Below are 11,816 nucleotides of genomic sequence, written 5' to 3' on the forward strand. Positions count from 1 at the left end.
CCAAAGCCATCCTTTGTTTCATTGTTTTGTTGCTACAGAGCCAGAAAATCTTTTACTGTTTTATTTGCCAAGGGGTTTTTTGGGTTTTTTTTTTGTTACACTATTTTTTCTCCCACTAACCAGCATTTTAAGATAGATTTATTATTAGATGTAGCTAATGTACAATGGACTCTTCAGACTTCAGATGTTTTCCATGCGTAAACGACGAACCAATGTGTTGATACAAATTAAAAAATGCATTTTTAGCAGCCAAAAAAAAAAGTCTGTCCCCATCTATTGTTTGATCTATAAAATATAAAAAAGATAACAGTGAAGTAATTTTAGCGTAAATCTTTTTTTTAAAGACCTACAGTAAAAAACATTGATCTTTTGGGCCAAAGTTTTTGGCCCAAAAGGCCAAAAACAGAGGGAATCCAAAGAGTCGCGAGGCTGTGGAACCGCAGGCTTAAGGCTGCAGGTTCCATAAAATACATTGAAAGATGTGGTTGTAAAATGAAACTGTGTAAACCCTGTGTGTCTGCAGGGTTTAGGCACCACAGTAAACAATGAATATCTAGAATCCACAAATACTTTAGACCCCCTCTAAAAATTCTAATAACTGCCTATTTTAATAGCTCAAACTCAGAGCTATACCTTAATAAATATGAGTAGACACAATGGAAATCATCTTGGCATTAGCACAGAAACTAATACTCTTTTTTTTAAGCTCTCTCCTATGAACAGCCAATAGCCTGTCAAGTAACATTGGACCAAAGTATTTCAGCTCCCAAAGCTGCTTTTTTGTTTGTTTGTTTTTTTAATATTTTGGATATACTCTGCAAAAAAAGGTGCAAAGAGTCAATTTTCCACATTTAATTTGGAGTCATGTTCTACAGAAAAATCCACCAATAATTGAATCCGTGAATACAGTTTGCAGAAAGGACCATCAAGGCTGATCTTACACAGGTTTAGGAACAGGGTGATTTAAATCTTTGCAGACTCCACACATCCTGGACACAAACTGTTTAGTTTAGTTTTACCTTCAGGTCGGCATTACATAGCCCTATGTGCAGAACAGACAGAATCCCATAAATATTTGCTAAATTCTAATCTGGTCTTTCTCAAAACAGATACAATTGTTTGCTTTTTATTTTCCCGTTTTTATATGTATTTAAACTTTTGAACTAAAATCTAATTCCTTGCTTGTATGCACAAACTTGTCAAGCAATGTTTCAAACACAGTTGAAGACTTGCTTCATTTTAAACATCTCACATCTGAATAGAAAGGTTTCTATTCTTCAAAGATCTACAACATAATTGTATTTTTTTTGTGGGGAGAACAACTATCAGTGTCTGTCTGATTTCTCCTATTTCTATCCTCATCAGACCAGTCAGTGATCCCTGGTTCCTAATGGCTGCGGACCAAATGCTTCGATAATCCCTCAATCACTCTGAAAAGGTCAAAGGTTCACAGCTTCCTCCTTTTAATTTGCCACCCATCTGTACATATAGCTGGACATTCACACGAGCGGTATTGATCCTGTCATGCTCAGTGTAATCCCACTGAAAATCCTTGTCTATGGAGCAGCTGTTGTTTTGGCAACTTTTGGAAGATTACAGGACAAATACGGGTCAGCGTGCGAGTCGGAGTGCGAGGTTCCTGACTGATCGTTAAATGGTCAGGGTGCAGGTCAGTGGGCATGTCTCCTGTGGCAGGAAATGCCACTTGGATTACGGGGTATGGCCGATTGACAGCAGATGTGCCTAACAAGTAGCAGGCCGTGAAGGGTCCTGGAAATGATGAGGGAGTAATGATGGGAAGAAAGATGGATGGCATTGGGTTTGCACAAAGGCAGAAAATAAAAACTGGACGTAGAGGAATTCCTGGGAGGGGAATTTAGTGTTGATAAAACCTTTTCTGAGTATCTCATCTTGCCCTGCAGCTTTGTGTTACAGTGTGACCCCAATAAAGTCTACCTCCTGCTCTAATAAAAGAGGTAAATAACTACCACTCCCTCGCTGCTTATTACCCCCTGGGGCAGTAAAAGACAGCTGTCTGGCCCACTTCAAAACGCCCAGCCTCAACTAGGCCCCTGTGAAAGAAAACTAACACATTCACATGAACGACTTTAAAAAAATTACACTGTACATTCAGCTCATAAAACATCATTGCGTCTCACCCAAAAGGCATGCAGCCAAACTGCCTCAAGAACAAAAAAAAAAGCTGCAAAAACACCTCAAAGACACAAGGATTTATTCCAAAAAAGTAATGAGAAGCAGAAAACATCTTTGAAAGATTCATATTAGATTACCCTAAAGTCAAAATTGAATGGCGCACTTCATTCCTCAATGTTAAGTGGAAATTCAACACCGTTTCAGCATGTCTAACAAGGTAACTTTAGGATATCTAAGAAACCCAAGACTAATGCATGGGATGTTTGTGGTAGAGCAGGTTCGTTTAGGTGCCCAGGGGCCACAGGCTGACTCACGCCGCTCTGTGTCCAATGACTTATGAGCGGAGAGGAGGCTGAGATGTGTGTGCCTTTCTGCATACTTGACTTTTCTTGAGTGTGTGTCACAAAAGTCAAGGCAGGTGATTTGCGATCTGTTTGAAGCGACTATCGGGTTAAGGGTCAAGTGAATTCTGGCTTGGACTGTGAAGAAATGAGAGGCCTCCTGAGAGGAGAAAGATTGATGAATGGAGAGGCGGCACATTCCCACCACATATTCACAGCCAAGCCTTTTGTGCAAACCTTCAAACAGCGGACCGTCTCTCGTGGAGGGGATTCATTCATAAATACACACACAACCGTTCAAACGGAAACACAACACCGGCAGACGGAAAGTACTCCAGTCTCCAATGGCGAAGACAATCAGACCACCCAGGAAACCCTTTGGCTTCTTGTAAAACATCTGTTTGTACAAGATGATGGCAACATCATACAGCGCCTTGATAAAGACATACGCAGATTATACGTGTCATGCAATAGTATAATTACAATCTTAGTAAACCTTGTACTGAGTACAGTCAGATTTACCTCAAGAATGTGGAACCACTGGCATCATAATTTATTTATGACTCAATATTTTTTTTAATCTTATCTTACTATTTTGTTTGTTTTGTATCTTTCTACTACAGACCTTCTTATGTGTCTGAAACAAAGACATGATTGATTGATTGAATACATTTAAACTCCCTTTTAATATCCTTCTCATGTTACAGACATGATACACAAACACAAATTAAAGCTATTTCCACAAATGGAAATAAAAAAATGTGAAGTGCATATGTATTCACCCCCCTGATTTAAGAGTGTAAAGAATCATGTTTCACTGTAGTTACAAGCTTTTTTTGGGTATGGGTCTGTACAGTTTCTGTTCATTTTTTATTTGCAAAATAGTTTCAAGTTTTATTACATATTTGTGATTAGATTAAGGTCTGAGTTTGGACTAATACATAAATATTCTTCAATATAAACCTAAAAATGGCTCAAACTTTTTAAATACAAGCAACACCCAAGTAATTCAAGTAATACCATCTTTATTTGACTTCATTTGAAGTACAACAGCACTTTGGACTTGTATTATTGTGGTTATACATTAAATTATTCCTAAAGTGTGTCCAGTTTAGGTAATAGGTATTCTATTGGTTGTTAGAAACCAACCCTAACGTCTAAACCAACATGGATGCGTTCCATTAAAACCAATGGGGAAAAAACTAAATAAACTCAACATTTTTTGCCCTTGTGGTGTTTTTTATTGGAGTGAATCCGTTGCACAGGTCTGTTGATTCAGAGTTTTTAAAAAGTCTCTTAAAATCCCAGTAAAATGCATTACTGCTGTGGTTGTAATGTGACAGAATGGGAAGAAGTTCAACGAGTCCAACACATTTAAATAATTTGTGCTGTTACTCATGCTTCAAAGACAGGAAAATGGGGGAAGAAAAGCCATTACCAAATGTTGTTCTGGTCCATCTAAAACTTGCAAGCTTGCATTTAGATGCAACAATTAATATTTTATTTGAGCCACAGTATTCTCAGAGTTTCCATTTGTACTGTTTCTCTGCTAATGGGCCACAGGAAAGACATGAGAGAGTGTGGAAGGCATGCAGAAAAGGTCTTGAAAAGATATCTGGAAATCACGAGGTTGGGCACCTTATTTCCCTGTGTCCGTTTCATCGCTTTAACATCTGTGCAAAGAAACGTTTGACAAGTGGAAAATAAAAATAAAAGTGGAACAGAGATGAGAGCAAAAGAGAGATTAATTTGTAGCCCAAAAGAGGAGTGAGTTATTGACCCTATTAAACTCTACTGTCTGTAATGAAAGATAAATCTCTCAATCAGGCTAAGTAATCAAGGAGGCTAAGTTTCATTCAAACATGTTGCCTTTGTGAGCTCCTCTGTGGGGAATCTCCAAACTGATATCAGCAGTTTAGCAGAAGCACACACATCCCTCTTCTCCTGCACAGACAGCCAACCCTCAGTTTACAGGCCGAGCCGATTGAATGAGCTCTTTGTAAAAGTTAAGAGGTCATAACAAATCTGATTACAGACTCTGAACATTAAACTCTGGGCAAGCTGAGGACAGCAGCAGAGTTGGAGGATAGTGTTTGAAGTCAGAAGGGTTGAGGGAAAGACACACAGAAAGCGTGGGCGAAACTGAAAAGGGAGAGTGAACGGGCAATTCATCAAGCTTAGATAGTCAAACTACCATTAACTTCTTTATGTTTTGCTTTCAAGGAACATCTGGCACATTATTATTTCTTGGGCATTTGATTAGATTCAACACTTTCCCTCCAAGGTAAGAGCTGATTACTTTAGCTCCCTCTACAAATGCTCCATCAGACTCGGGTCAGGATTTTGGCTGAGCTGCAGCCAAACTTTAATGTTACTTCCAGTCAGAAGAAACACAAGAACGACACTGTGTGCACAGCTATTAAACAAGGGTTATTTTTATTACTCAAGAAATATTGTGCTCTCAATCTATACAAAATTGTAATAAACCTCAAATAAGATTTATTAAGAAAGCAAAAGTGAGGTTTTTGCTTTCTAAACTGAATATATATGGACAATTATTGGGCACCCATCATTGTGCAGAATTATTATGCAACTAAATGAAAAACATTTCCTGATCTAACTTTTTTTTATATTCATTTGTTCAAATAAGTAAACAACTCCAAAGTTTCCAATAAAAGTTTCTGACATAAAAAGAAAAAATAAAATCTGTGAATAACTCAGCCTGCCTTCTTTTCAATAACAGTGATCACCAGTCCATTCGTGGGCAGTCTCTTGATCCGTTGTTGATCAACTTTTTGTCCAGCAGGACAAAACTTGGATGCATGTGATGAAGGATTGTCCCAGATGAAAATCATTATCCTTTTGAATGATGCAGACTTCTTCCTGTACCGCTGCTTGAGGAAAGTGTCTCCTAAAAACTGGTTTGTTAGTTGATTTCAAGCCCACCGTCAGCCTGACCTTGAGATCAACAGGTCAAACTTGTTCATTATTTACTCGCTATAATCTTTGATGTTGAAAGAAATCTGACATTTTTTCATCAAATCAAGTTAACCAACACTTTTTTCACAGTATTAAAATGGTGTGTAATATATTTACACAGTATATAAAATGGGTGCCATCAATTGGATGTGGAGTGTTGGGAAGTTTTGTTTTGAGAAGTGTTACATGTGAAACTGTCTCATTTTCTTGGTTTTGGAAACAACTTCTTGCAAAATCTCTGTCATGAACCACAAAACCACACTTTGGGTAAAGGAAGTCAATAAATAATTGAAAAGATTGAAAGTCTAAAGAGGGCAAGAACTGACAAGCAACCAAAAAAGATGCAGTTTTATTTGTGAATTTTATGGTGCTGAATAAGATGAAAAGGTTGTCAGGGAAAAAATGTGTTCTGTGAATAAATTAATTTATTTTTAAAGATTATTAGGTAATAAGACTTGCTTTAATTTCCATCATTCGGCATTTGAAGCAAGACATGCAACAGCTTGTGAACACTTTGTTAGCTCCCCTGTGGCAAGAATCACAAATTATAAAAGCTTTTCATTGCAGCCAAGAGTCTTTTTGCCCATTTGTCTGCCAGCTAGGTGAAATTCGTGGAATGTTGTTTCAAAAAGGGCGAATAATTAGGCTCTTCATGTGCATTGAAATGAAAGCCCAGCATTTGATGAATCCACTATGGTGCTTAACAGCAGGAATTTAACTTGGAAATCTTTTTCCTTAAGCACTCCCTGTTAATTTGGGGACATGAAGGACCATTCCAGTGAGTAAAGAGTCTTCCTGAAGGTTTTCTACATTTGAACAGAGGCTTTGTTTTAACTCATTATCAAGTCAAAGAGCATGAGTCTTAGCATGCCCTAAATCTCGACTCCTTACCAGCTATTGCTGATAAATGCCTTTTTAGAAATTACACAATGTGCTTTGAGCAACCTAAACACAAAACCCGAGCTCTGCCAAAAGTTTTCCACATTTCTCTTTTACTTTAAGAGTATTATTGTTTTTTATCTGTAAAGACTAGTTAGCTGCTAACAAAGGAACTGATTGTTAGGATTGAAAGGATTCAGTTTGCATCATGCAGCCTTTTTACGAAACATAACTAGAGCCATAACAAACAAACTAAGCCTCAGTGTCATTCAGCTTAGATATCTTGATGAAGACCCACATTTTATGTGCTTGTTTCTTGCATTGCATCCTTTTTACGCAATAAATAAGTCCTGTACCACCACAGCTTTGGAAATAAATTTTAATGAATTAATTATGACATTCCTAATATTTTCATTCAGCTCAATGTATTTCGAATTAGTACATCAAGTACATTTTTGGATGTGATCAGTATCTTAAATGCAAGTCAGTTTGAGTGATTTAGAAAAATAAAATGAAGAAATGCCAATTATTACAAAGAGGCTGCATTTAAGAGCTAATTTCCGTGTGTAAGACAATTCAAACCTAAAGTATTTTTATTGCCGTTTAAGCATGCACAGAGGTTTTGGTCTACACCATCGTCGCATAAAAGTAAGATTCAGCTTTTAAAACACTGAAGAACAAAAGCCGCCATAGGAAAACACTGAAAAACTAAAAAGTCTTAAAAGACGTGGCTGTACAAAGTTTATGAACGAAAAAAATTCCATCAAGCTGCCATCACTTTTAAATTTAGCTTAGCATTCCTGTTCTGTATGTTAATATAATAATAAAAAGAACAGTATAATTTTAACAGTTTTGTCTGTTCAGATTAAGTTTTAAGCTATCCAGACTGGGAATACTTCATAAACGTCAGTGGAGCTTGTTCCATCATAAACTCTCTTCTGTGTGCTAAACTATCTGAAGAAAATGTGGCTTGGATTAGATAAATACACTTTGAGCCATGTCCAAGTCCTATCTTGTTTTATGGAATATAGGATCAAATTAATCAGATTTATACATATTCAACCAAATCAACAAAAGAAGATTAAGTTACTTGCACATTTACTCCCAACAACAATGCAATTACATTTAAATAACCATATAATCGCAACGAGTAAAGAGGTTTTCTATCCATGGAAGCACAGCTGATTGCTTTGAGCTGTTCCCTGTACAGAAATCCCTCATCTTCACTAAGCATGTGACAGTGGAGAGGAAATATTCCCTTTCAACTGGAAGAAACCTCCCGCAGAATCAGAATCTGTATGATTTACTGTGACAGAACTCATACGCAGAAAACCCCCAGAACCACAGGTCCGGGAACACTTTGTTCAGGAAGGAAAAACTCATTATATAGAGTTGATGGCAGCATTGTCACCGTTAGAAGCTTTAGGGAATTCAAATCCAAAAATACTTTGTGGATCCCAAAGAGAAATTAAATCAACTTCATAAATCAGATACACAATAAAGTCTTTATTTATTAAATGTATTTAAATAAGAGATGCACGATCTGTTTGACTTCTCCAAGAAACTTTATCCCCAATTCTGTAAAGAGTCTGTCTGATGCAGGTAAGATGATTACAACTCATACCTAGTCTGAAAAACCTCACTTCACACAATCTGAACTTTGCATTTGATAGACTAAGTCATGCTGCGTTCTGGTGTCACTTGACTGGTTGCAGAGGTCTGAGATTTGGGAATGAGAGGAGGAAGAATCCCACAGAGCTAACACCTAAATGATTGCACACATGACTAACTATAAAGCATGTGAGTACATGCAAATTTCCAAAGCTGCTGCACAGAGACTGGCAAAAACAAGAGCTTGTATTTTCTCAAGAAAGTTCATAAACCTTCATGGGAAAAGAAAAACAGGTTAAACGCACTGTTGAGAAAACAAATATTCATTATAACACTAAGAGGTGTAAGATGCTGGCATAGTTCCTGTGAAAACTCTCCTGTGTGACTGACAGCTCAGAATCACTTCATGGAAAAAAAGGAAAACAGGCTTTTCTTCTTACACCTTACATACCTGCACATCACAGCTGCTCTACTGAACAGATACAACAAGACACACTCCTCTCCCCTCCACACATTTACACAGATATAATTTATGCCTTATGTTGATTTATTGATTATTTCACCAGTAAAATACACTACAGATATGCAAACTAATACAAGTGTTCAGCAGACATTTCAGACTAGAATCATAATACCCAATTTCATCTTAATTATTAACATCGTTATGGTTTGTAAAAGCTGTTAAGGTTATCAAGTCTGAACTGATGCAAGCTGTTTTATTACATCAAGGCAACTCTGCAAAAGCTTATTTCATACATGACCTTAAAGGGGCCCTTGTTGTGCCACTAATTGCTGTGTTACACACAGTGTGTGCGTGCACCCCTACCAGGGTTGTGCCTCAGTGCAGAGACCTATGAGTGTGTATTTACAGTGAGTGTTTTTGGTTGCGTGTGAACACGCCAACATGCAGAGCAACAGTTGTCTTGTGCCAAAAATGCTAAGGTGTGTCCCTGAAAAAATAAAACCCTTTTTGTGCCACTTGAAGATTTAAGTCTTTATGTTGGGAATACACTAAACACCATGGAAAGGAGCAGGAGCAGAGCAAGGATGTAGACACAAGAAGACGACAAAGGCAAAACTGACAAGGATGCTGATGAAGAGCAATGTCGATTAAAACACTTAACGTTGGAGGGATGATGGTGAGACGGAGGTCAGTTTCCCAATAATAATCATCTTTTCTCCTGCTGGACTCATAAATTCAATGCTCCTGTCACTTCACAAATCTGCTCTGCTGACCCCGTCTCACTCTCCGTCCGGCTGCTGGCGGACATCCATCCACACCAGTCTAAGAGAGGTTCAACGGCAAGATAGGGAGAGAAGAAAAGAACCCATTTATTAATAATTGTCTGAATGTGAAAGAAATTCAGCAGTTTGTGAATCGAAGATCAGCTGACCATCATGAGTCGCTGCACCGACATGCAGAAGATTAATTAGCTTTGGATGATCTGTGAAATCTTCAATAAGGGAACATCCCAGCAGGTTAATAAAGAAGTCATGCTTCTTACTCCTGCATTAGGAAATACATTAGTTACAACACAGCGCCATCAAGTGGTTATGAGCTGAAATGTTTTGTAGAGGAGATTTGCTTTAAGAAAGTCCTTTAAAAAAACAAAATTTTAACACTGAATGGACTTTTCCAAAAATGTCTCACCCAACTACAAAATTTTTGTTCAGATGTTGAACCTATCAAGCACCTTTAAGTGAACAATTATATACAATATATATTATATACAAAATATTGTGAGAAATTGCATGGTAAAAACGGAATGTATTTAATTAAAATGAACAGATCAATAACTATTTCATCAATATTCAAAAGAACTGTGTGTTGCAGCAAAAAACAATAATTAGTAAGCAGATTCAGCTGATGGCAACATGTAAAACAAAATGACTACCAAAAAACATCTGAAGAAATATGAATAAAACCCAACTGCATTATCTGGTTCTTGAAACCAGTCACTCTGTCTCACCATCTCCAAAGTTGCCTGCAAGTTAAGCTGGAATAAATTCTGAAATGACCAGAGATAATCTATTCTCAAAAGATAAATTATAATCCTAGAGTCTCATCTCAATTCTTTATTTCATATAACTTTTGTTCAACCACATAACATTGTTTCCACACCGGGTCACCTGCTTGCACATTATACTTTTGTATTAACTGTGATTGAGAGACTGGAGATCGTAAGTGGAAAACTTTAGGAAAAAAAGTTGTACTTTTGGGTTTCTATTAAGCAACAGAGAAGCTTGTTGGGTTTACTGTAGGATCTAAAGTAAACCCATAAGCATAACACAGAAAAAGATTGCAGATGTTTGCTCAGCATAACACAGTGACAACAATCCTGAAGGGTTTCAACACTAACGACAGCTTTCATTTTTTGAAGAAACCACACACATTTACCACATTACTTGATCAATGAAGAAATTATAAATAACTTACTTAAAACTACATATATTCTATAACCAGTCCTGGTTAGATGTCTTTTCATAAAACATAATTTTTGTATAAAAGTAAAATAAAATCCTTGTAATAACTGTTTTAGTTCTACTTCTGAAATGCATGCAGCATGGTCTTTATCATACTTATACTGAGACAGAGGGTCACAGGTTAAAAAAATAAATAAATCCTTGTTCAATTTATACTTCTATGGTTTGGATACAATTTACAATCTGAGAGAAGAAAATTAATTTGACCATTTGTAATCAGAGTCAGAGAGCATTTAGGATATTTTGTTTTGGACATTAGATTATTTAAAGTCAATATGTGTTTCCATCACAGCAACATCCTAAAGACAACCCATGAGGTGAATCAGTGGTTTGTACAAACTTAAACTTAAAAACTTTATATACATTCCCAAAAGGCTTAAAATTAATAGTGATGCACAATACGCAATTCAAAGGAAGCCAATATTACTGTAATAAAGAGCAGAAACTGCTTCAAACCCTTTCAACAGCAGTTTGTAAACGGTGCAACACTGACCTCTGCTGTTTAAACGTTTCATGCACGCTGACAAACTTTCACGTTGCATTGGAAAAGACTTTTAAGACTCTTACAGTTCCTTCATTCATGACTTCTTAAGAAAAATTGTTTTTGCAGACTCAACCATGTTAGTCAGGATGGTTAGCTGATTAAAAATATCTGATGCAGACGCTTCATAAAATCCGTAATTTTATTTAAAGGAGGCTTTATTTCTGAAAAGAGAAAACTGAAGGAGTTACATTAGTATATGAATCCATAACAGTCAAATTTCAGGAAAGGTTTATAATGCATTTAATTTGATCAACATAAAACTTCAAGTTTAATAGTCAATACTGTAAAGAAATTTACATTCAGGGGAAGATACATTTATAGTTCTCCCAATTCCATTAAGTGTTAAAGTTAGTTAAAGTTGTGCGCACATCTTAACTTCTCACGGTGTTTATTTTTTATTATTTAACCTATTCAATGCAGTTGCTTACCCTGTAGATGGCGCTGTAACACAGAACTACAGGAAAACATACGCTCTACAGGAGCAGCAAAACAACAGTATACAATACTCACGGGAGCCGTCAGAAATGTCAGGACACTTTGTCACATGAATGGCCTGTAATAAATGTTTATCAGTTTCTTGAGAATTAAATATTCATCCTGTGTTAGAAGCTTTTAAACACATTTGGATTTAAATGGAGCCTCAAGTTAAGCTGTGGCTCTGAGCGGAAATGTTTGCCAGAAAAAGGAGGAATGAGCTCAAAGTGAGCCACCTTTGGTCTGTCGTCTTGGAAAATCCCACAGTAACATAAAATGACTTATGTGGCCTGAAATTGTCTGTTGTCTCATCACTTTCTCAGAAACATTCACCCACTCTCTCACTCAGC

Source organism: Xiphophorus hellerii, chromosome 3 (assembly GCF_003331165.1).
Source record: "Xiphophorus hellerii strain 12219 chromosome 3, Xiphophorus_hellerii-4.1, whole genome shotgun sequence".
In the NCBI taxonomy this organism is placed as follows: domain Eukaryota; kingdom Metazoa; phylum Chordata; class Actinopteri; order Cyprinodontiformes; family Poeciliidae; genus Xiphophorus; species Xiphophorus hellerii.